Source organism: Ailuropoda melanoleuca, chromosome 2 (genome assembly GCF_002007445.2).
Source record: "Ailuropoda melanoleuca isolate Jingjing chromosome 2, ASM200744v2, whole genome shotgun sequence".
In the NCBI taxonomy this organism is placed as follows: domain Eukaryota; kingdom Metazoa; phylum Chordata; class Mammalia; order Carnivora; family Ursidae; genus Ailuropoda; species Ailuropoda melanoleuca.
In genome coordinates, this window is record NC_048219.1 from 107,150,670 (window position 1) to 107,173,601 (window position 22,932).

A 22,932-nucleotide genomic window follows, 5' to 3' on the forward strand; every position below is an offset into this window, starting at 1 on the left:
GACATTTACCCTGTGGACTAGAGATTTCAAAGAGGTGTACACCCAGCTGATTATATGGAGAAACACAAGGAACTTTATCTTAGAGACTCTGGAATCCAACAAAGGAGATGGCCATTGATGGTGGATTTCCCTGACTCAAACGGAGTCAGTGTCCATGATTTCAAACCCTCTCAGAATTATATGTAAAGTTCTGCCTGTGCGAGTGATTCAAGCCTGCCCAGTGGATGAATAGCTTAGAGCACAAGTGCAATATTAATTTTGTTCTGTCCCCCACGCACCAAGGAAAATGTGAGCAAGAGGGCTCCAGGTTAACCCAGATCCTTCACAGAAGGGAAGGACTAACATGTACCATTTACTTATAAATTGCCTCTATCTCATCTCCTTGATGAGATTGAAAGGGAGAAAATGCCAAAAATGCATGGGGAATGCAGGGTACCCTGAAGGGCCCTCCACGAGGCCTTGGCTCGGATAGCTTCCCTTTGTGAGCAGCTCCCCCTTGGAGAACAGCAGGCCTGGGCCAGGATGACCCACCAAGCGAGGGATTACAAGGCAGGTGCTCCTGGAGCCACAGACGTACTTGGCCAAGGGTAGCTGAAAGCCACCCTAGGTCCAACAAAAGTCCAGCAGTGCCTTTAAGACAGGTGCACCTTCCACAATGGATGACAGATAAGGACCCTTTCAACCTCGAAATTATGCTGCCAGCTGGCAAGCTGCACAGAGAGATCAGCTTGGGTTGGGGGGCAGTAGTGAAGTGAGCTCTCTTACCCAAATCGCTCTGGGTCAAGGCTGGGGCCACAGAGCTGAAGGAAATGGAGCCACCGTGGCTGTGAGCTGCCACCGCTGCTCTGGAATGGAGTGCCCAACTGTCAGAAGCCTCCAAATTCATCCAGAGAGCACAGCTATCAGAACCCCCTAGGGAAATTTTCAGGAACTCTCTCGCTCCTACCATTTAGAACTTACCTCTACCGCTCATATTTTAAACATGTACTCTGGGAGCCAGGGGCCACCAACAGCCCACGAGGCATGCAGTTACAGGCCATCGGAGCTTCCTCCCCTAGGGAGATGAGGCTGGGGGAGGGGCCTTACGGCCCTCACCCTTTCCATGGTGAGAGTGGCAGCAGACCGCCATCTGATTACTACGTTGGCCTCACACATCCAAAAATGCATGCTTAAGCTGTGGGGCTGGGCGCCTTCCTTTTCTGTGTTTTCCTCCCCTACAAGGCACAAGTCCCTAAAATGTTCGTAAGTAAAACGAAGATCTGTAGTTTTGGGGCCTTCCCAGCATCCATCCCTCATTTAGAGAAGGGCACCCTGGGTCTCCTCTGGGGAGAGGTACCTCCCCTACCCTCAGAGATTGTGGTTTGGGTAGAAGGACATCTTCACCCCCACTCTCGTATATCCTTGTCCTACGGCCAGAGTTAAAGGTTCAAGGGTGCCACAATTCAATGTGAGCCAGCGAGAGAATTTGTCCTGAGTTTTGGCTAAAAAGACTGGGAAGGGGATGTCTTTCTAACGGGACTGTACAGTTGGTCGCACGAAAACAGGAGCTACGGGTAGCAATTCTGCCCTAAATGGGGACAGTCTGCCTTACAATGAAGCCAACCCAGAGGAAAGCAGAGATGAAGGATAAGAGACACAAATCAGACCCCTGATAACATGGACTGAACCTCTGGAATCAGCCCGACCTGCAGTCTACCCCTCTATTTTGCAAATAGGTCAGCCAAGAATTTCCTTTAATTCGCTCGAGCCAGTTTGAGTTGAGTTTATATCACTTGCAGCCATGAGTCTTAATACAGTTTACCTTGTCCATTAATCCCATGTCCAAAAATCTCTTTCAATGCTTAAGAAATGGAAAAACACTTAATACACAAAAGGTTCCTAGTAGGGTTCTGTAATTTATAATAGCAAAACACTGGATGCGATTTACATGTCCAGCAGCTGGGTGATACTTAAAGCCCAGTCCATTAAAAAAATAAGCTATAGGTAAGATACGTCAAAATGTTGACCAGAAGTACATTTAGTCAGTGCTTGTGTGAGCTCATGAGTTAGAATGATGATAGCGACAATAAACACAGAGCTGGTACGATTAGCGCCCTCAGCACTGGGTGTCATGGAAAAGGATGGGCCTGGGTCAGGAGGCATTCTGGCTAGCACCACTGCAAACTTAATGGGGAGGTCAGCAGAGGTTTCACTGAGTCGGTGACATCTGAGCAAAGACTCGGAGGAGGTGAGGGAGTGAGCCATGCAGTCACTTGGAGGAAGAACCTTCTAAGTCATGGGAACGGTCAGTGCAAAGGCCCAGAGGTGAAACGCCTGGTATGTGTGAGGTCATTTTGCCTGAAGCAAAAAGGAACAAGAGCAAAGTTATGTGATATAGATTTCCTTGCTGTTTTAGCAAAAAATTGAGGTAGAAAAGGGCATTATGCAAGATGATATATGTGATATAACTAGCTTTACAGTACAACTATGTTTTTAAAATGCGCCATGAACAACGAGGGGGAAAAACTCAGATGGTAACAGTAGTGAGTCTGTGGTGGGTAGGGATACCTGAGTGGATTTCTTTCTACTATTTTTCTATTTTCCACATTCTCTACAACCACCATACATGACCATTCAAATCAGAAAAAAGAAATCCATTTTATCTGGGGGAAAAAAAGTAGCCAACTCCTAACAACACAGCCGAAGTTCTCAAACAGATTCAGAAATCAGATTTATGAGGCACATCGGGGAGCAGGCTGCATGCAAGGCTTCTGGCTGAAGGGAGCACATACTATCATCCCCATCTTTATTGTCGCTCCGTTTCCGAAATCCAGCTCTCTGAGCCAGATCACCTATGTGAGCGGCTGGCTACTGCCACAGAAGCACACAGGAGGGCCAGGCAAGCCAGGATGTGGCACATAAGCAAAATGTCCCTCACTGTGTAAGGGCTCTCCCGCCTCCTGGGCTTTCACTTGTCCTGCACTCTACTTTCATTTATGTGTCAAGGGAGTAATAACAGCTACACTCCCAGAAGCACACACACAACAGAAGTCTTAAATAAATATTTATACAGGTCCGGTTCAAGACCAGACCTTCTTTAACTAAGTCACACTCGGGCCAGAAAGCTCATCAGCTGGAAACTCAAATTCAAACAGAAAGACAGCTGGAAAATGGAGTGGACCCAGGCAACCCATTGTCAGGACAAAGCTGAATGCAAATCACGCAGCTGAATAAGCAGCAAGCTTTGAGGGAGGGTTGGGGAGGTTCGAAGGGCCTTGGAAATGCACAGAGAGGGAGGCTGCCAGCAAGGCGACTGTGGTCAATGGCACCGAGGGCCCTCAACAACGTCAAACAAAGAATGCCATTTCAATGGCCGGAGAGATTTACAGCAACAATGAGGTCCCATCTGTCATTCTCTCCTAAGTAAGGCAATAATTATCTTGAGCCTTAACACTCTTTAGCAATACCCCAGGCCCCATAACACCTCGGAGTTGCTAAATTATGTGGCCAGTAAAGCTCCGTTAATAAATCAATCCCACTTTAATTAGACCACCTCTGTCAGTCAGACGCCTGGCAACCACCTCGCCCACAGCCAGGTAACTAACCCCACTTGAGAGTGGATTTCTTTCCATCGCCCCCTTCATCACGCTTGTGGCAGCCTAGACAGAAGAGCTGGAGCTAAGAGGGGTCAAAATTAATTGGTTTATGTTCAATTCACTTCAACAGGACGTCCAGTAACGTCCAAACTCTCTCCCACTCAAACAAATTTGTACTTCAATAATCTGTGATAGGATGCTGATTCTGTCATCACTGCAGGAAAAGACGGAGAAGCAGTTTGAAAAACAAATCAAAATGGCTTCGCCCATTAGACTCCTCGTCCTCAGCGGCAGCACAGTGACCTGACTCTCCATTTAATCGGTCTAGACCAGAATTTGCAAAAGGGCCACCCGAGGACAGAATTTCAAAGTTTTTGTTTGACCTACACAGTACTATTCTAATATCAGAATTCGCTACCACCATTTTTAAATCACGAGACTCCACAAATTAAAACAAAGAAGTAACCCAGATGTTTGGTATCTCTGGGAAACCTGAGATCTGCTGGCGTGGAGCTGTCCCATGCTCCCAGCAGCACCAGTGCTGCGTCTGGTTGGGGCATGCACCGTTGGCCACCTGCCTCTCCTGCAGCATCAGACCCAGCTGGCCTCCCTCACCTGCCTGGCCACCTCTGGCCTCTAGCTGACCCAGTAGGCTTCAGTGTGGAACTTGGGATGCAGGCCACAAGCAGCGTAAGGGAAAGGACAGTAGCTTCATCTCCATATCCGCAGTTCTCAGCAAAATACCTGCCAAACAGTCATTGTGCTGCATGGACGGTAGCCTCCAGTGTTTCCTACTGTAAGGTCTGGCTCTCGGCAAATTACAGTTAGCTGTACCACGGGCCAGGTTCTCAAAACCTGTGTCATTCTTGGAGAGCTTCTGCAGAACCAAGAGTCATTGGTTAGTCCCAGGCAGGCCATAGACGCTGCCCACCCACCCTCCAGGCCTCTGCCAGCCTAGAGCGAAGCAAACCTTTGCCAAGGCCCCAACACAGGCTACCCAACGTTTATGAATGTTTACGGACTAAGTAAATGATCTACGCTCACTCGTTGGTACGTTGACTCTAAAGATCTTACTGGCCAGAATTAATAGTGGGAGCATGGTTCTTGCTGAATGTCAATTACATATTCTCCATCACATATAAGTTTACTCCTCCCTGTGCTATGGTTCCCTGTGATGCCAGCACAGCTCTCAAGAAAAGTAGTCTAGGGGCGCCTGGGTGGCACAGCGGTTAAGCATCTGCCTTCGGCTCAGGGCGTGATCCCAGCGTTATGGGATCGAGCCTCACGTCAGGCTCCTCCGCTATGAGCCTGCTTCTTCCTCTCCCACTCCCCCTGCTTGTGTTCCCACTCTCGCTGGCTGTCTCTGTCTCTGTCAAATAAATAAATAAAAAATCTTTAAAAAAAAAAAGAAAGAAAGAAAAGTAGTCTAGTTTCTGTGGGCAACAGGTGTGGCTGGGCATCCTCAGACTACACTCAGCTCCTGTCCTACAACCTCCCCTGTCCAGGCCAACACTAGCAGCCTAAGCTCACCAATCATTCCTTCACTCGACAACTGTTTATTGACCATCTACCACGTGCCACATACTCTTGTGTTGAGCTGGGGATACCACAGTTATTTGCTCAATGATTTGATGAAATATGCCTCTGAAAGCCCTAACTATGCCTTAATCACAGAACACTATTTTTGCCTAGTAAATAAAGCATTCATTCAATAGAAAACAGAGATGGGGCAATTTTTATAACACAGAACCCTCACAGTTTGTCTTCTCTAGCCTTCTGTACTTAGTGTGGTTGCCGGGAATTGTAAGCCTGAATGCTCACTCTCAGCCCATTCTTTCTAACTTGGCTCAGCACCTCTCCTCTGTCACCCCAAACCCCCATCCCCACGGCCCTCACCTTGTACCACCCAGATATGATCCTTGTCTTCCCCACCCAGCTTAGGAAAACCTTAAGTCAGGGGTTACACTGTATTCAACTCTCTATCCCCAGGGCCTGTGAAAGCACTAGCACATAGCTGGTGCTCAATAATGTCTTATTGAGCAATAAATGTTTGAGCACTCTCTAAACCTAATAGTAGTGTCTGGTTTTTATTTAACATGCAATGAATAATTCATGCCAGAATCAGAAGCTAATAATGCTCTGGGTCATGAGAGCTGGCAAGAGTGAGAAAGTTGCCACCTAAGGTCATCCTTTGTCAGATCACTAAGAGGGTTGACACACCACACAGTGGACCTCTTTGGCGTAAAGACTTGCTAAAGGAACTTTTTCAAAAACAGAACCTATCATGGGGAAGAGGAATACAATGAAAAAGACTTCAAAGACTTGGCCTAAAGAAATGGTGCTGAATAAATATTTACTCAGTGGAGCTCAATCAAAGTCATTAGAAGACCATCAGCATTATTACTTGGAGAATAAAAGCCAAACATGGTAGAATAAAGATCTTTTCTCCCCTCCTTTCCTGCCAGTCTCCTCTATAAAACCCACCAAAGCAATGAGAAGCAGGGGACACTAGAGAAAGAATATAATGATCAAAGAAACTAGCAAATGGTCAACCACAAACCCGCAATCATAAAGAAAACCTACAAAAACGTTAAAATTTACCTTACACCAAGGAAGATGTTGAGAGCTGATAACATACCTGAATCAGATCTTAGGCAGAGCTCGGAGTGCTCCACGATTTGGTGCTACTATCACCCCGAGCCCAGACAATTACCCCTTACAGGCATACCAAGTTGGGGAGTAGCAGCACCCACTCCTGAGCCCTTTCCTCATAATCCACACACTCGCGAGCAAGGGAGGTGAAACCAAAGAAGTGCTCAGACAGCCACAGGTGTAAGAATCAGGCAGCTGGAAAACCAATGGCATTTTCAATGAGAAGAGCAGAGGTTGCACAGTCAACATGCGGTCTTCTCTTGCTCACAAGGAAGAGAGATGCTCACTGAGGCAGACTACCAAGATAAGAGGCGAAGTGCCCTGAGGAAAGAACACTCCAATTCAAGCTGCCGTGCTGCTCCTTTCACACCCCCTGCTCTTCAGAAAGCCCTGATTTTTGAACAGTGAGGTACTGGCAGACTGGCAGACAGAACCAGGGAACCAAAGAGAATTAAGACGTGCATTCAGCAAACATAAGTCATTACCCAAGTACTAGTTATTTCTATAGTAGCCACCAACAGTGAGAAAATGCAATTTTAAAAAGATACAATTTTGAACAGAAAAGATCAAATACCTGGAAATAAATGAATGAAAAAAGCGTAAGACCTCTACCTAGAAAAACAATAAAACGTTACTGAGAGAAATTAAAGAAGACTAAACATATGGGAGGGATACACAGTGTTCATGGGTAACAATACTTGATATTAGCAACCAAAATTCTAGCCGTTTTTTGTTTGTTTGTTTGTTTGTTTGTTTGTTTTTTGGGGGGTTTTTTTTGGTGAGAGTAAGATGATTCTCAAGTGTAAGTGGAATGTCAAGGTCAAAGTCGAGGACAGCTAAGATAATACTGAACAACAACCAAAAAAACCCTGGAAGACAGTCACCACCAGATACCAAGATTTATTTCCAAGTTTCAGTAATTGAGGCAGAATAGTACTGGTCTAAGGATAAACAAAAAGACCACAGAGCAAAATCAGATCCACACATAGATGGTCACTTGACTTACAACAAAGGCACTCCTGAAGAACACTGGGGGAAAGAAAGGTCTTTTCAATAAATAGTACTGGGACATTGACTCTATCTCACACCATGCACAAAAAACAACTGGGGATGAACCGCAGGTATATATGATAAGTACAAAGTAACCCAGTAGATATCTGAACTATAATATGGGAGAATATCTTCATAATCTTGTGGAAAGAAAAAGATTTCTTAAACAGGACATAAAAGCATTAATCATAAAGGGAAAGATCAGTAAATTAAACTACATTATAAGACCCCACTGAAAGAGCAAAACAGCAAGCCACGGAGTGGAAGAAGATATTTACAATAAGAGGAAAACAACCCAAAAGGGAAATGAGCAAAGAATTAAGCCTCTTATGAAAAATGATACACAAATGACCAAGAAACATATGAAAACGTGCTCAATTTCCTTAAAAACAAGGGAAAATAAAATTAAAATCACAAAGAGATACCACTCTACAAGAAAAAAGGCTGACCATTTCAAATACTGGCAAGTATGTATTCCAACTGGACCTCTTAATAACTGCTGGTGGAAGTGTAAATTGGTATGAACGCTTTAGAAAATTGGTTGTCAATATCTATAGAAAAATGATCATACTCTATGACCCAGTCATTCCACTCCTAGATATATACCCCAAAGAAACGCATACATATGGATACAAGAAGACACTTACAAAACCATTCACAGCAGCGTAGTTAGGACATGTTTCATAACTGTCACAACTGGAAACAATCCAAATGCTCGGCAGTAGCATGGGTAAACCGGTGGCATCTTCACCAACGGAATACCATACAACAGTGACGATAAATGAGTTATAGCTACTTGTAACTACATACGAATCCCAACAAACAATGATAAAGGGAAAGGAAGGAAAACAAAGCATTTGCTGAACAGATGATCTATGTATGACTCTGTTTGTATAACATTTGAAAACAGACCAAGCAATGCGGGGTGGTAGAATTCAGGATGTGGTTACCTCTGGAGAAGGGTGGAGGGAATGGGAGGGGACAGGAGAAGGGCTTCTCAAGTGAAACGGTGAGTGAGTGTGAGTGGTGGTTATATACATATGTTCATTTTGTGAAAATTCATCAAACTAAAATTTTGATCGGTGCATTCTTTGGATGTCTATTATACTTTAATTTTTTAAAAAGGAATGCTTACAAATCAGCACTTTAAAAAAAAAAAAAACCCAAGAGCCTAAAGTATAAGAAAAGATATGAACTAGCAATTTTAGAAAAAGAATCTAAAACAGCCAAGAGGGCGAAATTGGTTAAAAGAAAACATCAGGAGCACCTGCGTGGCTCAGTCAGTTGCGTGTCTGGCTCTTGGTTTCAGCTCAGGTCATGATTTCAGGGTTGTGAGATTGAGTCCCGTGTCAAGCTCTGTGCTCAGCGGGGAGCCTGCCTAAAGATTCTCTCCCCCTGCCCCTCCTTCCTTCTTAAATAAATCTTTAAAAAAAAAAAGAAAAGAAAAGAAAAAGAAAACATCAGTTCCATTTCACCTATCAGAATGGCAAAAATAAAAGAACTTTTCAAACGCCAAGTGCCAAGTGCTGGGGAGGGTTGGTAAGGGGATAGAAATCCTTTCATTCAGTGCCAGTGGGAAAAACTTCTTCAATGATAAACTTGGAGATGTTTAGCAAAATGTAAAACACACATCTATTGAACCCAGCAGTTCTACTTGGAGAAACGTATTCTATACTTGTACTGGCACAGGGGCAGAAAGAATACATACAACAGTGTTTATTACAGATGTGTAACAGCAAAACATTAACCATGTAGACATCCATTCGTAAGGGAGTGATTTAATAAGTTATCGTACATTCATACTATGGAATGATACCGTTATGTTCTTGAAAAGATTTGTTGTGATGCAAAATGTAATGAGTGACTGAAGCAAAGCAGTGAACAGAGTGATTATTAAAGCGTGTGTGTGTGTGTGTGTGTGTGTACAGAAATAAACACACACACATGCAGATACAATGTCAGGAAAGTTACAGCACCTGTGGATGATGATTTCTTCCAAAGGGACTGGGACTGGAGGTGGAAAGGATGCCCTCATTCCACTGTGTATCCTTCTGTATGCTTTGGTTTTCCTACTCTGTGTATGTGCCTGCGTGTGCTTCCAAGGTGGGGATAGAGGTTCATGCGCCACCACCAAAGAAAGAAGCCTGACCGCTTCAGATATGGCCACTGTGAATCAGCGTGTCATTGCTTGCCATCGTGGGCTTAAACTGGATTTGGCCAAAAAGGGCTTGTGCATGGGGCACCTGGGTGGCACAGCGGTTAAGCGTCTGCCTTCGGCTCGGGGCGTGATCCGGGCATTCTGGGATCGAGCCCCACATCAGGCTCCTCCGCTATGAGCCTGCTTCTTCCTCTCCCACTCCCCCTGCTTGTGTTCCCTCTCTCGCTGGCTGTCTCCCTCTGTCAAATAAATAAATAAAATCTTTTAAAAAAAAAAAAAGGGCTTGTGCAGAAAGAGATTTAAGCGACCAGAATTTTAGACTACCTGTGCCTAATCTCCAGTGAAAAATCGAATAGCTCTATGATCAGTCAACACCCACAAAATAAAATAGTCGGAGATCTCCCAAATTAAAGTCCCGGTGATAGCACCTTTCTCCATTTGCAACAAAATGTTTCCTTTCTAGTTGGGCATGATGCTAACGGAGAGTCAAGAGGAAGAGGAACAAATGCAAATATTCTCAATGACAACTGTCCTGGACGTTCCCTGGGCAGATACAAAGGTCAGAAAACTTCTTTCATGGTGATTAAGTAGGTCAAGTCTCTTCTCACCTACATTGCCTCATTTGTTAGAGCTTGAAAACTTCTATGGTCTCTTTTTTAAAGATGGCTATCAGACGAGAGGTAGTTAATTGCATAACCTGAACATTCTCATCACTTAAAATAATAAAACTAGACCCAAATAATTGTAATAGAATAAGGTAATTTACTCAACAAAAATGATTCATTTTGTTTGAAAGCTTGTGTTAACTGATGTACTTTGGAGTACCCAAGGTCTATTATGTTCCAATAAACTATCACCAACTTTCATTAACCTTGAGCATGAGTGGTTATAGCCTACAAACAGGCAGAAACAAGAACAAAAGGACAGAAATTTTGAGTCTTGTTTCTAAGTCAACAAACGCATTAGCTACAGCCTGTGCCCTGTGAGCATTCTAGAGGGAGGACGATATACAACAGCAAAGAAAAGACATCCTCAGATCCATCATACAATCAATACAACTTCACAAGAGAAGTGTGGGGATCAGTCACAGGAACAAATATGGAAGATTCAACCCTCCAGAGTGAATTATAGAGACACCATGATGTCACGAAGCCAAAGACCCACAGAGCAGCTGTTCCCCTGATACAAATGACCTGAACTGAGCTCTGATAGGATGTTATAGATGGAAAGCTGTGTTTTTGCCATTTTACATGAACTGGGACAATCTCCCAGTGATACTGAACTATAAATCAAAGATGAAGCAGTGCGGATGCCCCCAGAAGAAATAAAAGTAAAGAGTCATGGTTTTTCTTGATCCTATGACAATAATTCTTCCTGATAGGATCAACTTCATTTCCGCTCAGTGCTCATAAATAACTTATAACTAGGCATCAGGACAGTGAATTAAACACTGCTGAACTCTCTGCCATGGCTGGCCCATCCAGCACAGAGTTCTTCAAAATATTTCTCAGAACACTGTAGGTTTAAGCTGCACCTACACTGTTGGGATCCCACAATGCTTCTCACTCGCCCCCCTCCACCTCATCTCAGTCAGAGCAACTTCCTTCTCACCTCTGTTAAGAATTAGGGTTCTATCAAGAACGAATTCTCAACATTTGCTGCAACATGGACGGCACTGGAGGAGATAATGCTAAGTGAAATAAGTCAAGCAGAGAAAGACAATTATCATATGATTTCTCTCATCTATGGAACATAAGAACTAGGAGGATCGGTAGGGGAAGAAAGGGATAAAGAAAAGGGGGGTAATCAGAAGGGGGAATGAAACATGAGAGACTATGGACTATGAGAAACAAACTGAAGACTTCAGAGGGGAGGGGGTGGGGGAATGGGATAGACTGGTGATGGGTAGTAAGGAGGGCACGTATTGCATGGTGCACTGGGTGTTATACGCAACTAATGAAGCATCAAACTTTACATCGGAATCTGGGGATGTACTGTATGGTGATTAACATAATATAATAAAATAAAATTAAAAAAAAAAAGAATTAGGGTTCTATCGAAATCTAATCACAAGGATTCAGTTAACAACACCTTAAAAACACTTATATGAACGAAGACTCCTTATCCACATCAACAAAGGGAATGGTCTTCACACTACATACCAACCTTTGTAGGTAGGACTAGGGTTCTAACCCCAATCACATCCCTAGTCCTTGGCCCAGATCGAGCCTCTCATGTAATTATTGCCCGTCAGGAAAATAAGGCCATATTCTGGTTCCATACTCAGAGATGGTCCTCAAAGGTGTCCGTCAGCTACCAACAACCAGTGGGACCCACAACACTCAGCTTTGTGGATATCAGACAACTTTTTCCTGGGATCCCCACAGACACATATACTAGACAGCTGTTTTTGCTTGTTTTTCTCTCTTCTTTCTTCTGATAAAAGAAATCTTCTTTTGGGGGCTCTTGCCCATCTAAGGAGGGGTACCCTACCTTCAGTGACAATGCAAGGCTCTCACATATTGGACAGCTGGCCTGAGAATGAAACTGACATGGAAGAAAGGTGAGAGGAGAGAAAAGGAAGGAGAGGGAAAGGAGTAAAAGGTAATTCTGACAACTTCACGTGAGGCTATGGATCCGGCCAGGTGTATTCTGTAATATGTTCTCATTTATTTTGCTTAAACTAATACAAGGGCTCTATTGTTTGTGTCTGGAATACCCTTGAAGGCTACAACATACGTACGTCTCATTCAATCAGAACACTCAATGCGAAGGCTCACGCCCCTCCCCCACTCACGTTGGCTTCACTTCAAAGATAAATTAGGAATCAATTCACAGGAGGATTTCTTCAAACAATAAGCTCCCCTCAAATCATAAACAGCCTCAGTCTTAAGAATCCAATTATATCCAATTCAACAACACAGGAGGGCACACAATAGGTAGAACATACAGCTAACAGGATAATGGATAAAACGATATTGCCCAGTTACTGTCTCACTTTGCACTGACTCCTTCTACCTTGTGTTTATTTTCTTACAGTCAAAAGCACGCATCTAATGGCCAACTAGGCTATGGTTTGACCACAAAACAAGCGGATTTCTGCCAGCTCACTCTCACTGGCCTCTACCATGACCTTGTCTCACTACCAAGTTAAGGGGAAAGAAGCCTAAGGTACCGAAATAATTTTTACTCGGGGGCAGGGGGAGGATCCCAAGAATTTGACTTTATAGATTTCCAGAGAGTCTTAGACTATCCATGTCAGAGGTCTTTATCTCTTGAAAGCGGGGCTTCTCAAACTTGGTACTTTGATACTTTGGGCCAGATCACTTAAACAGGACATAAAAGCATTAATCATAAAGGGAAAGACCACCCCCAGGTTTGGTGATTCACCAGAAGTGCTCACAGGAATCATCATTGTAGTTATACCCATGGCTGAGATTTATTACAGCAAAAGGGTACAAAGCCAAATCAGGGAAGGGAAAAGGTGCATGAAGTGAAATGCAGAAAAGACAAGGCCTAAGCTTTCATAGACCTCTCCCAGAGAATCCAGGAAGGATGTGTTTAATTCTTCCAGCAACAAGTTGTGACAACATCTACCAAGTGTTGTCTACCAGGGAAGCTCGTTAGAGAGTCAGCACCCAGGGATTTTATCAGGGGCTCATCACATAAGAACCTTCTGTCTAGCACATACCAAAATTCCAGATTCCCAGAAGGCAAGCAGGTGTTCAGCATAAACCACGTTGCTCGTACAGAGAGTTTAGGCTCAGTGAGCCACTCTCACCATTGAGAGAAAGTTTAATACCAGGGTAGAAAACTGTTGACTAGCCAAGTTCCTACATGCCACCCAAAGGCAAACCCTGCCAGCAGGCGTTTCCAAGGACTGGCAGCATGCATCTGCTATGGGCACACCCGGTCTGCAAAGAACCAAAGCTTAATTCCCCACATTAAGGTGAGAGCTGAGCCCTCAGACATGAAGTGGCTTGCCCCAAATCACACAGCACAGCTAGAACTAGCACCCAGGTCTCCAGATTCGCAGAGAGGGGGACATACAGACACCCTCACCCTCAGCTTCCAGACACATGCACACACATCTTCCAGGGAAGTTCGCTTTGGAGTCTGCAGATGAGGACGACACCAAGGCAGCTGTGATTCTCAGTCCACAAACTCTCCATGGCAACATTAATTATATCCATCGGCTGAAAGTTTCACTGACGGAACAAGTATAATGTTTAAGATCCTACCACTATGCCTCCTTTCAGAAAAAGACACCTTTCCAACTCAATTTGAAAACTCCAAGCTCATTATCACTTTAATTAAAATCATACATTTTCACTTAAAGCTAGAAGAGTCCTCAGAGGTGGTCTATCAAATTCAATATCTTTATTTAACAGAAAAGGCACTGGGGTCCAGACAGGGAAGCAACGTGACCGAGGCCACATCATCGACACATGCCACAGTCCTGCTCTCCCCACCTTCAGTCACGTGCCTTCCTGGTGCATCTTGCTGTCCTACCAGCCTAGGCTCAGAGCTCAGACGACCATACATTTATTATAGGCCCTTAAGTGCTTAATGATCTGAAATGTGTTCCTCTTCATGACCTGTGCAGGGAAGTCTGTAGAGCCCTGCAAAAAGCCAATATTCTTCAAATAAGAGAGCTAATAAAAATGCTGCACTAGAGTAGATTTCACAGGACTCGTAGATGCTATCTGTATGCATTCCCTTTTAAATATTCACAGTTACCCAGACATACAACACAGTGCTGAATCGGCAAAGATTCAACATGCCCGAGATCTCTCTGCCCCACAGATGAAGCCACTGGATGGACCACCAAGGGGCCTTCCACAGGCCGTCTAGCTCCTGAGCAAGCTGTGCACGTGCACACGAAAGAACAATATGGGGCTTATTTACATGACCAGAGGAAACAGAGGTTGTAGGCTTCCAGGCACGTTACCATTACTACATCACACAAACAGAGCCAGCCACAAAAGCTCGTGAAGACCAGTCAGTGCTCTTCAGAACAGATTCTCATTGTGCGCAATCCAGCAACTGGAAAAACCCAAGTGAGGAGAATGTTTCCATCATCTAATATGAAATACACACCAAATTTAAAAACTGATGGGTTGAAGGAACAAAAGGTGACATTCAAGGTGTATGAGGAAAGTGGAAACCCAGTGCTTCTCAACTGGGGGCATGGTGGCCTCCCAGGGGACACCTGGCAACCTCTGCAGACCACTGTGTTGTTGCAGCTGGGGGAGGGGGCAGATATAACCAGCACCTTGTGAGCAGAGGCCAGGGATGCTGGTAAGCATCCTACGATGCACAAGACAGCCTCCACAACAAAAGTGATCTGGCCAAAAGTATCAAAAGTACCAAGGTTGAGAAGCCCCACTTTCAAGAGATAAACCCCAATTCATATCTGGATAAATTGAGAATTTTGTGCTGTTTTGTTAAGTACAATGATACATAAATTCAAACAATAAAATAGCATTCAAGTCATAATTCAATTAACCGGAGGATTGCCGTTGCCATAAATTTTCGGCAGAGTTTTAGGTTGTTTGTTTCACTGTCTTAAGGCTTGTGTCCTTTCATTCGGCAAAATGTCAATGCCTCTTGGCTGGAATTTGGCTATTATTCTTGGGATGGCAGTTGCAGGTCTGCCTCCATTATGAGAGCCCAGGGAGTTAAGGACCCTCCGGTGACCTTGGAGAAGGACCCCCAGTGCAGAGCTTGCCCAGCCAGCCATCAGCTGTTACGCAGCCTTCGTGCCAGCGCCTCCAGCTACCACTCAGCAGCTTGTATTTTTAATTACATTTCTAAGGGTTTGGAGTAAGATATTCAAAACCACGATGAAAACACTGGTAAATCAAGACAGCAATTAGGAGTGAGAAATAAAACCCATATTGCCAAACAGTAAAGCAGCAGCAGATCCTGGTAACTTAGGAAACAGAGTAGGTGAATGCAATAAAGATAAATAAGATCTGTACATGGTGTGTTTATAGGGGGAGAAAATGGCCAAGCATTAAGACAGCAAAACAGAGCCAGGGCAGACTATGCCAAAAATCCAGGGAGGTATGTTCAAATGTCGCCTTCTCCAAAATTATTTATTACCTGCCACGGACTTTTGGTATTCCTCAACTGTGCTCCCAGAAAAAAATTAAAAATAGGAAATAAAATTTAAAAATAAAAAATAAGCAAATTTGCACCCAGAAAACACCCATTTAGACAAAGAAATTATCTGAAGACCAAATGGGAGGGTAAACTCATTAACAGGAGCTGATGTGCTTGCAGGTTTCCCAGCTGCAAGATGGGAACAGATTGCATGACAGCTCCCTTTGGATGCAAAGCCCCACGTACAGCTGTGCAGGCTGCTCACTGCCCAAGGGCTTCCTGCCCAGGGGGTTTAGTGAGAGCAGAAACTCAGGCCAGTGGGCTAGCCAAGCTGAGCACCCCGGTATGAGGAGTGCGTCCACACTTAGGAAAGAGAGCTTTCTTCTAATATGCTCAAAGGTGTCCCATGGCCTAGTAGCAAATAGACTGCTCAGTAGTGAAAGAGGCAGGAACCATTTGTCAAGCAAGGTCAGCCCAAACAAGTGGGGAGAAAAGGGGCACAGGAAGACACAATGCATTTGCTGTGGCCGTCTGTCCCGGTTTGTCTGGGAGGGAACACAGAAGATTTCACCAAGGAGCCTAGTTCTATTTCCAGTTTGGCAGGATTTCCACAGGTGAAAGAGACAACATCCCATGTCAAAACAAGGCCAGTTTGGGGGAGAAAGGTTTCCAAGCAGTACTGGGCCTCAGGGGAATCATGAGGCTTATGGAGCACCCTGGGACTTGCCCCCAAAGAGGCAGGCCCAGGGACACAGAGGGGCAGTTCCCTGTATAAAGAAGGATGAGGAAGGACCTTGGGCAATGCCCATGCGTAAGAGGTATGCAAAGATGGAGAATCAGGGAGGAAATAAAAGGAACCACGGGGCTGGACAAACAAGAGCTGGAAGGCTTGGTGCCGTAGTGGTCGAAGGAGGGAGGAGTTATCGGGGGGTGGACCATCAGCAGTGTCCACCGGTGGACAAGCCCCTGAGGAAAGGGCACTTGACTGGTCAGCTGAGGGGTAGGGGAGACGAGGGACACAAAGTAAGAATAGAGGGGATATGAGGATTTTGAAATCTCTTGGTGATCGTAAGGACAAAGTCGTGAAATATTAGGTAGGGGATTATGACCCAGCTGTGAAATTCTACAAAGTGGTTTTAGTCATCCAAGAGCCTGTTACTGTTATATTTCTCACTGAGCCCTAAATTAGGATACCAAAAATGCCAGGAAGGCCTTTCTGAAGCCATGTTTGTGGGGAAGCTGCATCCCCAATCATAAGGTCTGGATCCCAGATGAGCCTAATTTTAGCTTACAAGGTAAGCTCTCCCAATATAAAAGGCCACCCATTAAGTGGCAAGTAAGAATTTTAACCTTGAACAAATGGCTCAGCAGGACTCCTTACCAATCAGGCAGAATGCCTCTCAGAGGCCAAGGTTTTCTTTTTGGGAGAGAAAGGTCTCCCACGCAAACCAGCAGGAGAGGCAGATAATGGCCCAGCCTCTCCAGAGCCACTCCTCCGCCTACAAAGCTGAGGGCTTAGGGCCCGCAGGGGACACACCTTCTGAAAATCTAATGCATCTGCAAACATTTCAAGTCCCAAACAGAAAGGGCCACTTGCAAACAGGTCCACCTCCATGCTTCTGATGCACATGGTTTCCTCCCTTCCTTCCTCTACTATAAATGCTGTCTGAAGATGAGACGTAGCAGAAGCCCTTTAAGATCGCCTCAGCTGAAGCACCATTAAACAAAGATACGAAAATGTACTCCCTGCGGATATGCTGCACGGGAGCCCTTCCTAACTTCTGTAAATCCCTTCATCTGTGCACGATCACGCTGCATCCAAACTACTGGGGTCCACAGCCATCTTATTCCTTTTTGTAGACTCCTCCCCTCCAAACTTGCCCCAGTGCTAGGCTGACACAAAACAGCACCCAAAAGATATTTCCTGAACTTAAGGCAGCTCCCTTTTTTTTTTTTAGCTTTTTTGATAGATAGATAGATAGATAGAGGTCATATATGACATATGTAGCCCATACGTATATATACTATACACTACAACACACCCACACATACCCTCCCAAACACAGATGTAAGCATCGACTCTAAATCAATTTCTTTCAAGAACCAAAATCTGGGGGGCCCTGGGTGGTTCAGTCAGTTAAGCTGTCTGCCTTCAGCTCAGGTCATGATCTCAGAGTCCTGGGTTCGAGCCTGGCATCAGACTCTCTACTCAGCAGGGAACCTGCTTCTCTCTCTCCCTGCCATTCTGCCTGCTTGTGTTCTCTCTCTCTCTCTCTCTCTCAAATAAATAAAATCTTCAATTAAAAAGAAGAAGAACCAAAATCTGTGTACTTTGCGGGAATCACATCATTTCTCTTCTTGATGGTCTTTTCCTTCCCCTATGAATCCCCTCTATAAACCAAGGTCCCAGCTGGGAACAGAAGTCACCCTAGATGGCGCAAAAGAAGAGATTTTACCTTCCTAAAGGAGCAAAACTGGAATGGTGAGTCACCCAGGAGTGAATAACAGAAGCATTTCCACTCATAGGTTTGGAGTGACAAGGGGAGGACACAGTGTCCCTAGAGCCAGCAAGGGCTGGAGGCCTACAAGAGGAGATGACCCAGAAAAAAGCACAGAGCTGTTATGCCAGAGGATCAGTGCCCAGGCTGAGGGAGCACCCAAGTGTCTGGACCTCTCTCCCTACATCCTGCAATCTCTTGCAGGTGTCCCCCAGGTATTCAGGCCACACCCATGCCAGCTGGGAGGCATTTCCCCAGCTCTGCGCCACCTGTCGCGGGGAGCCGCCTTGCCGGGAGTATTTACATCTATCCTAAGTAAGGGGAAATTATAGGTGCATGACTCTTTTATCTGATGTTCCTACTTTGGATAATACAGTTACATTAGCTTCATGATTTAAAAATAAGAGGAAGAGACAGGACAGTTTTCAGATGAGATGTGCAGAATTCTGGCAGTCTTCCATTAAAAGTCTTGATCACAGGATTTAGTTAGAAAAAGAAAAGTCCACAAATAGATTCTCCTCACACTATTTTGGGTTCTGGATATGCCCATTTCAAAACGATTACTCTCACCAAAGCCAAACAGGAGAATCCAGACTTACCCACCTAAGGCAAGAGCAGCTGTTTTGGTTATGTTAATGCCTCCACTCCACTGGTATAGCCTTTCTAGAACCAGAAATGTAATGGGTGACATTCATGTCAGCCAATTATATTTCCATCTTGCTACACACATGAATTGTGAAGCGTTTACCATGGGGTTAGATTTCGTATGTGTCATGCTGTATGCAGCCATTTGGAGAAGATTAATTTGATAACGAATTACAAAAGGCATCAGACAACACTTCCCGTGGCACAGCTAACATGAAAATACTGTACATATCCAAAATAACATTAATATGCAGCTGTGACTACTCTCCTTTCGTCTTGTCCCAGTAATCTGACACACAGCCTAGACATGGCAATTCTGATCGTGTAAAACCTCATGGCCTAAGTGGATTATAAATAACTGTGTGTGTGGGTGTGTGGGTGTGTGTGTGTCCACGTGCATGTGCATACAAAGCAACAATTTTTCTATAGCTCAGCCAAGTGGAGCCTAACCATGTTCTAAGGGAAGAGAGTGGTAAAAAGAGACTGCTCTATTCCCCAACAACTAACTTGCTATATTCTCTCCATCCCTGAACTCCCTAGCACAGAGATACAAACCTCTATCCTGGATCCATCCGGTATCTAAATAGACGATTAGAAAAGGAAATAAAATGGTTCAATTATTCCTACAGAAAATCCAAAGAAGGAGGAGAAGTTTCCAGCAGGTACAGTGCCTGGACAGAGCCCCACACAGCAGGATGGCATCAAGCCCTTCTGGAGTGGGAGGGAGATTCTGGTCCACCAGCCCCACCCACTTTCCTAGAGCAGCATCAGCTGTCCTTGACGAGCCTCCCCAGAATTCCCAGCTCCAGCTCCACTCAAGTCTATTCAAGGGGGCGCTATTGCATTAGCAGAAGGGCAAAGATAGTCCCGTAAGAGCTTTCAATACAAGAATTACTGCTAAATTTTCCACTCTTTCCAAAACACATATAGTGTGGACATAGAATTCTTTTTCAAAACTCCATTTGTTTTGCTCACGCTACAAAATACAATGAACTAAAACTACTCCACCATAAGCCTATTTACGTATAAGACTCTGACACTGTAATCACCTCTGATAATTCTTCAGGATTATTTCTCCATGATATTTTCTTTATAAGTAAACTTGAAGTTTCTTCCACTAAGTACTTTTTGAAGGGTTAAAAAATGGACATTCTGTAATGACAAAGTTCTGGATTCATCCGAGTTCTAAATGTTCCTGCTGCCATCACCTGAATCACGTTCAACTCTTTTCCCCCTCATTTCCCCTTTTGAGGGGGCCAGTAGGAAGGGCAAATGCTCTCTGAGGGTAGTGTGGTCAAGTTGGTTTCACAGGGCCTTGAGACAGACACTCCTGGATTTGAATCCAGTCATGGCCCTACATCAGCCACAGTACAGGACAAATTGTTCAATGTCTCCAACCTCAGCTTTCTTATCTGAAAAGTGAAATACTTTGAAGGAATCTATATAAAATATCAGTCACACAGTACACAATTTACCTCTTACTGCATGACTACTTCTTGCTAATTTCTTCAGCAAGCAGTTTTTGCTAAGGAAACTAACCCTTAGCCTTTGGTTAATAGTAATGATTTCTTTTCTTACACATGGCATGAAAGATCTCATGATACCAAAAGAAGAAATCAAGTCTTTAAAAAAAAAAAGAAAAGAAAAAGAAAAAAAAACCCACAAAAACACAAAAAAACAAACCTCACTGGGTATTGTAAGTGATGAATCACAGAATTCTACTCCTGAAACCAATATTACACTGTATGTTAACTAACTAGAATTTAAATAAAAATTAATAAAATAAAATGACAAGAATCAAAAATTACCATATTTATCAAAGATTAACTATTTAAGCCAGAAGATTTGGTACCTAAAAGAAAACTCAACCCCAGGCTTTAATCAAGAACTTCAAAAAACAAAGCAGAAGTATTTTACCTGTCCAATTACTTGGTAATAAAGGAATTTTCTTAAATTGAGAAGATGCATTCTCATGGCACATTAAAAGCTGCTGCCTGGATTTCAATGACTTTTACAGTGAAGGAACGAAAGGTGAAAAGAGTCAGAATTCATTCAGGATCGAAAATTAATTAGTCCATATCAACCCCATGAGCCACAGCCATCAATTTAAGAGACATAACACCACACACTAGATTTTAATTGGGAGGGTTACAAAACTGTTTAAGGACCCAAACCTAATTATCAAGCCCAATTAAGCAGGTTGATAGAACATACTGTGTAATGCTGCAATGAGTTCCTTTTGCAAAAGAGAAGCAAAATAAAATCCTTGTTCAGGGCTTACCAGCTTCCCCCCAAAATATGTAGTAATATATATGTAAGATCATTCATTCATTCATTGTGCAAAGGATGTCAGTCTTCGGAGCGACAAGAAATTAATCTGGATCTGGGCCCAAGATCAATGCGTTGGGTTTTTTTTAAGATTTTATTTATTTATTTGAGAGAGAGTGAGAGACAGCATAGAGGGAGAGGGAGAAGCAGACTCCCCACTGAGCAGGGAGCCCGATGCGGGACTCGATCCCAGGACCCTGAGATCACGACCGGAGCTGAAGGCAGACGCTTAACCGACTGAGCCACCCAGGCGCCCCCAAGATCAATGTGTTTATAAGTCACCACACAACCCTGGGACAGAGGCAAGAAGCAGGTGCTCCCCCGGGCTCAGGCCAGCTCTGGCCACCCGCCCTCCCCAGGAGGGGTTTCATGAGATGACCGCTGATGCCCAATTCAGTTCCGAGAGCCCACAGTGAAGACAAACCTCCTGACCATGACTGATGCTGGCGCCAGTGAGAACAGAGTCTGCATTAAGGGTCACAGACACATTAGGCAAATCAGGTGGACAAGAGCATGGAGTCCAGAATGTACCATAGCATCCTGAGACACCATCTCTGTTTGACCCTGGTCTTCCTTTTCTTGTTTTTTTAAACCGAGCATCTATCACCAAACGTAGCCATTTGAAAAATAACTCAACAGTCTTCCTCCCATCAAAAAGCCAATTACTTCTTAAAAATTAACTAGGAAATACATACCACAGAAACAATTTTCACACTCTCCGTAAGTGTCGACATGCAAATAGCCTCAACACCACATCATGCTCGCCTCTTTCAGAAAATATCTGAAATTCCCCACTTTACATTGGTGAGAAAAACTGAATGTCAACATTCACATTCATTCCAGAACTGGGTTCATTTTCAACCAAATATAAAATAGCAGCTACCATCCCACTTGGCAACATTCCCCAATCTCATCCTCCAATAATCCCCTACCTTACCCATCCTTTCCCATAGTACATATCAGCATGTATACGCTAATTATTCCATGTTAGCCATAAAGAATTCAACTTTACATGAAGCAAAAGAATCAAAAAGACAACTATCCCTCCTATCTTTGGACCCCTGGTTCTCCAATTCAACTATTCTGTGGCTCATCATATGGCTATCTGTATTTGAGGCCTTTGTCCTTCCTAAGGGTGTCATGAAGCTTGAGGGGTGTTTCCGTTTCCCTGAGTATGGGTGGGAATATCAAGAGATATTTCTATCAGAACCGCACACACAGACCCACCCTAAACAGTACAGGATCATGGCAGAGCATAAGAAATACAAGAGCTTGAGGAAACTTTCAAGGGGTTTCCTAGAAAATACGATCATTTCAATAAGGGAAGAAAGACAGCTGTGTGCTATGGAAAGCTGCCTGCTGAAACAGAAAGGAACTAAAAAGGGGGCAGCGGCTGGGGCAGGGAAGGGTAAGTTTTACAAAGGCATGCTTAAGTTTTGCAAATGTATGCACATGGACCAATCAGAAAGCCCAGCACAAGGTGGTCTTGGGGCACAATGGCTGCATACAATCAGTTAAGTCATAATAAATGCTCAGACTCTGGAAGGAGGAAGAAAATCAAACTCATGTCTTTTTTTTTTTTTTTTTAAGATTTTATTTATTTGACAGAGAGAGCACAAGTAGGCAGAGCAGCAGGCAGAACAGGGAGCCCGACGTGGGGCTCAATCCAGGACCATGACCTGAGCTGAAGGCAGATGCTAAACCAACTGAGCCACCCAGGTGCCCCTCAAACTCATGTCTTATTTTATGGTAACATTAAGTCAATAGCAGCTGAAGGAGACGAGATGGTGGCAATTTCTCAGATGGAAATGGAGGGGCAAACTCCACTTTGAGTGGCGGGGAGGCAGGGGGCAGAAAAATTGCTTCTGGGATTCAAGGGGCTTAAGTTCTGTCTTAACTGGAAGAAGAAGAAAAGAAT

At 44.1% G+C, this 22,932-nt stretch overlaps 1 protein-coding gene across 1 annotated transcript in view; it reads right to left on the reverse strand.

The window, feature by feature from the left end:
• The window catches only part of TMEM163 (transmembrane protein 163), a 221,394-nt gene that overhangs the window by 90,616 nt on the left and 107,846 nt on the right, over nucleotides 1–22,932 (reverse strand). The gene's annotated exons all lie outside the window — the stretch shown is intronic.